Raw genomic sequence first — 5,881 nt, 5'->3', positions numbered from 1 at the left:
GGGAAGAAACACCCAGGAGACAGCTTCAGAGAACAGCTCCTTTATTTGTCAGGGGACTGAGTTTTTATAAGCAGTTGGGAGAGAGAGAGAGAGGGAGAGAGAGAGAGAGAGCGTGGGAAGAGGGTCCTAATGGGATTGGTGGATTCAAAGGCTGCTTGCCATGCCTAATTGGCATATAGGGAGGTTCATTCCAGCAACAGGGAGACAATCAGGTGATCTACCTAGTGGCAGGAAAAGGTGTAGGGTACCTCACAGGGGGATGGGCTGGGTGAAGGCTTCTGGCTGATATCATATAAGAAGTTTTCTAGGCACCTTGGCCAAAAGTCACAGGGCTGAGTGTCCTTATCAGTACCTCCAGGTGCCCTGGGCTGGAAGGAGGGAGTGGCCCTTCTCCTCCTGCCAGTCTCCCCTGAGATTTGTCTGGGGTTCAGGCTCGCTGCATCCTGAGAGAATGGGGGAAAAAGCCTTTATCCTACCAGTCCAGGGACCCAAGATTTGTCCAGGGATCAGGCTGCTGCAAGCTCTCCATAGCCTGAGGCCTTAGTCGTGTCTGATACCTTAAGCCTGCCTTAACCTGGGGCCATGCCTGTATCCGACTGCCAAGACTCATGATCAATAGCTCAATAACTAATTGATCAGTAGATCCTCTCAGAATACTAAAACCTTATGTTTAATTATGATTGCAGGCTCCTAGTTAATATGACATTGACTGAACATGCAAAGGAAAACATAAACAGTGCACCTTGTCTCTCATATAGTATTCATGGTCTTTCTACTCGGAAACCAACCGTACAAGCCAAATATGATGAAAAGAAACATCTCTGCTCTGCTCCATTGCTAATCTCTTAATACTTTGAATCGAGTTACAGCACATGTGTGTCCACCAAGTCTCATGCTAGTCTATGCCTCTATTATCTTCTGCAGGATCATATGTCAGGGCATTGATTAAAATGACTGACCACAGTTAATTCTCAGTGCTCATTCAGGATCCATAGTTCCATGAAATATTGAAACAAAAGGTTTGTTCTGTTCACAAGATGCCTGCCATAATTTCCAACTACCTGGAAGTGGTTTGTGCCTTTACTCTGTTTTATATGCTTTGCAATACACCACAAGAGTATATGAGCTTCACTGAAAACCTCCTGGGAAAACAGTGTCAACTTGAATGCTACCTGGAAAGCAAGTGTCTGCACTCTGCATAATACTGTGTCACGGCATCAAATATGTTTAAAGTATTGCTAATGTCCACATGGTTGTGATCAATATCATTATCATTATCCCAAGATCTCCAAAAAGAGAGCTATCACAGGTTAACAGATCTCTAAATCTATCAAGATGGAAACCATAAAGGTGTATTCATTACTTATGAAACAGTTTAGGATGGAATCAGGTCAGAGGTCTGCTCAGCTGAGAGATTCCTAGACCCAGTTCCCTTCTGTTTTGAGGCTTTGCCATCAATATCACCCACATCAGACAAGCAGAAGAGTATGTAGAAGGAGGAGGGAGTGCTTCCTGAAGACTGTGGCCCTCAGGTGGAACACAGTACCCCAGCTACTAGTATCCATCAAGAGCTAGGAGTATGTCAGGCCTAGCTGCCAAATTTTCTGGGCCCTTACCTCATGGATATAGGCTTCTTACTATGGAGTACAGAGTGGCTGTTACTATGGAGTATGGAAGCCGCGTTGGTGCTCTGGATGGGTAGCCATCCACAAGAATTCAGGAGAACAACATGCTGGAGCGAATTAGCCTACTACAAAGCTCAGAATCTCACCTGGAGCTTCCTCCTCTCCCAGGAGTACTTTGCTAATTTACTGCCCTTTGAGATTCCTACTGACAACAATACCTTAGTGACTCTGGGAAATGTTTGGCAACTGTGAACAAATTATGTTTTCTTAAATTCTTACAGTTCTAGACTACTCAAAAATGTACTCAAATTATTAATAAAGCGGAAATAATTCTAATGAAAATATCATAACTCTAAAATTAATGACTTAGAGCTCAACCTTAGGTGGTGTTGGCTTATCTCACTAATGTTAGGGTTTTCAAAACCCAACATTAACTTTTAGGTACTCCGTCAAGGAAATGTTCCTGAAGTACACACAAGAAATATCAGAGGGCTGGAGAGATGGCTTAGCGGTTAAGCGCTTGCCTGTGAAACCTAAGGACCCTGGTTTGAGGCTCGGTTCCCCAGGTCCCACGTTAGCCAGATGCACAAGGGGGCGCACGTGTCTGGAGTTCGTTTGCAGAGGCTGGAAGCCCTGGCGCACCCATTCTCTCTCTCTCCCTCCATCTGTCTTTCTCTCTGTGTCTGTCACTCTCAAATAAATAAATAAATAATTTATTAAAAAAAAAAGAAAGAAATATCAGAAATTCAGGTCAGGAAGGCAAGTGGAGCAATCTCACCTAACTTCCTAGAGTGCTCATTCCAGCTCATGTCCATGGTCTCTGACAACCACCTCTCTCCAGAGCCATCCACACTGTAAATAAAACAATCACTTCCTTTAAAGAAGGATTATGCTAACAAAAAAATAGGAAATAATTTGTCTCCTTTTTTATATTTTTATTTATTTATTTGACAGAGAAAGAGGGAGAGGGAGAGAGAATGAGAATGGCCACACCAGGGCTTCCAGCCACTGCTAACAAACTCCAGATGCATGTGCCCCCTTGTACATCTGGCTAACATGAGTCCTGGGGAATCGGACCTGGGTCCTTTGGCTTTGCAGGCAAATGCCTTAACCACTAAGCCATCCCTTCAGCCCAATTTGTCTCTTTTTTAAATGACTGTCTGGATTGTCTTATTTATTTGATGTCATTATCAATATTCTAGATTCTTGACTTCAGAGATAGGCTGATATCCTGCTGCATGTCCCACCTCACAAACTGTGCCACTCACATGGGGGTTTCCTGGCCATGCACATTGAATTAAACTAGCATGCATAAAAGGGAAGCAAGTATCTTCATTTCCAATAGAATAAAATATGCAAAATTCATATAATATTGTCCAATGCCCTTCTCCAGCCAGTGCCTGCTCTTCTCCTATATCATCTCCTACTTCTCCCTCCATGAAGATGCACTTCTTTTTGAAAGCACAGTTCACCTTGCTATTACCAGAAGGGAAAATGAGTAAATAACTAAATAATGTCTAAGTACTGTTATTTATTTAATAGATCAGTGCATATAACGATTATATAACAATTAAATAATATTTCATATGTCCTTAAAAGAGCACGTTAAGATCATTTAGAACTTTTTTTTTTAACTTATTTATTTATTTATTTATTTGAGAGCCACAGACACAGAGAGAAAGACAGATAGAGGGAGAGAGAGAGAATGGGCGCGCCAGGGCTTCCAGCCACTGCAAACGAACTCTAGACGCGTGCGCCCCCTTGTGCATCTGGCTAACGTGGGACCTGGGAAACCGAGCCTCAAACCGGGGTTCTTAGGCTTCACAGGCAAGCGCTTAACTGCTAAGCCATCTCTCCAGCCCCATTTAGAACATTTTTAGAAGTTTTCTTGGTGACTCAACAGCTGAGATTTGATTGAACTGAGTTTTAAAAATCAGCGATCTGTTCATCTATCATTTTCTTTCACTTTTAATTAAATATCAATACATCATTGTTATTGTACTGGACTTCACAGTGCAACTTGGTACTGTTAACCTACCAACACCATAGGTCATGTCTTTGAGCTGCCTGTTCCAGCTATCTTCATTCTCTTACCTTGTCTTTCTAATAACTAACTGGATTCACCTATGGACTGGCTGGTCACAGCTAGGGATTAAAAACTGTGACAATTGAGTATAATGAAAACAAAGTGTTCACAGGGTTAAACCCATTACCCTGGCCTCATTAGCACTGCATTCAAATAAACTATGGTAATCAGGCTAAGCATACCCACATGTTTTTACACACAGTATGCATACTAGACAAGTACATACTAAGAAAAATTCTGGACTGGAGAGATAGCTTAACACTTAAGGCTTTTGCCTGGAAAGCCTAAGGAGCCTGGTTCAATTCCCCAGTACCATGTAAACTACAGGCACAAGGTGGCATGTGCACCTGGAATTCATTTGCAATGGCTAAAAGTACTGGTAAGCCCATTCTCTCTCTCTTTCTCTCTCTCTCTTTCTATATGTGTGTGTGTGTGTGTGTGTGTGTGTGTGTATGATATGTGTGTGTGTGTATGTATTCTACTTCTTTCTATCTCTCTCATATAATATATAAAACACTTTAAAAAATCCTAGATTTTGGTTTTTAGAATTATTCATAGCATAAAATTTGGCCTCACTTTCTTCTTGTGGCATTTCTTGTACATGTTCATTTCTTTCTTTCTTTTTGGGGTGTGTGTGTATCAGTGTGTGTGAATGCAGATGAACACATGCCAAGGAATGTATATTGAGGTCACAGGACAAGTTTTGGGTATCAATCCTCATGTTCCATTTATTGAGTTTAAGGCAGAGAGAAACAAGTTCTCACTTTCTCTCATTCCCTTTGTTGGTTTTCATTGTAGCACTGCATTCACCAGACAAGTTGGTCCTTAAGCCTCTGAGAAATTCCCCTGTTATTGCATCTCATTTCACCATCAGCCATCATAGAAGCAAACTATGCTTCAGACTTTCACGTAAAATCTAGGGATCCAAAATCAGCTACTCAGGCTTGAGTTACAAGTGATGCACTTTGCCCCCATAAATTCTCATTTCTAAAGTTTTAACTCTGATACTCATTGCAATATAAGAGGAATTGTTTTCTTATACAAAAATCTGTATACTTTGTGCTATAGCCTAGAAAAGGACCTCTCCAGAAGAATATTCCTTCCACAAGCTCTCTAACCTGGTTTACTTTCAATTACAAATATTTTACTTTGTACTTTACCACAATTATTTGGTATGCTTTGTTCACTGGATTATTAGAGAACCCAAGCCAAAAAAAAAAAAAAAAAATTATCATCTCACACCCGCCAAGGCTCAGAGTCCATTGCAGAAGAGGTGGCAGAAAGAGAATATAAGAGCCAAAGGAAGGGTACCACTCCTTACATACAACTGTCCGGACAGAAATTGGCCTCAATATCCAAGACCTCACAATGCCTAGCAATACCTACACAAGACCTTCATGATGGGTGAAAAAGATGATTATATCAAATTAAAAGAAAGACTAATTGAGAGAGGGAGGAAATATGACAGAGAGCAGAGTTATGAAGAGGAAAGTGGGGGAGGGGAGGGACATGCCATTGTTTGTTGTCTGTAAGTATAGAACTTGTCAATAAAAAAATTTTTTTAATTTTATATTTTTAAAAGATTTATTTCTAAATAAATTACTGGTTTCAATTTGCCAAACACTAAGCTGGCTGGGGAGATGACTCAGCAGCTAAAGACGCTTGCAACACCTTGTATCCTGGCTTTTATTCTCCAGTACCCATGTAGAACCAGATGTACAACATGGCACATGCACCTATAGTTTATAGTGGAAAATTGCCCTGGTGTACCCATATTCATTCTCTCTCTATCTCTCATAAATTATAAAAATAATTTTAAAAAGAAAAACAACATGCCATGCAAAGTATCCTGGAGCAACTAACAGAGCTGAAAATAAACAGGCAGGTTCAATCCAGCAGCTGTCCTCCTTGAGGTAGCTCCCTTTTCCTGTGCAGAGAAATGCCCCTATTTGGGACCTTTTCCCAGGAACCTGCTTTAGATTCTATAATATCTCTTCAAATAATGGTGAAACAACATGAAGTGTGGAAATGTTGTGGCGACATTTGTAACTATGAGCTGACCAGAAACCATTTGCCCTGATCTGTCAGCAGGCTTTCAGTATGATTGCAGCCAGCACCCTTGTGACATCAATCCCTGCTCTCAGCACGTCTCTTAGGCACACAAGTCTTA

Source organism: Jaculus jaculus, chromosome 2, assembly GCF_020740685.1.
Source record: "Jaculus jaculus isolate mJacJac1 chromosome 2, mJacJac1.mat.Y.cur, whole genome shotgun sequence".
NCBI lineage: Eukaryota > Metazoa > Chordata > Mammalia > Rodentia > Dipodidae > Jaculus > Jaculus jaculus.
The sequence above is the reverse complement of the archived record's forward strand: the minus strand, read 5'-3'. Positions refer to the sequence as shown.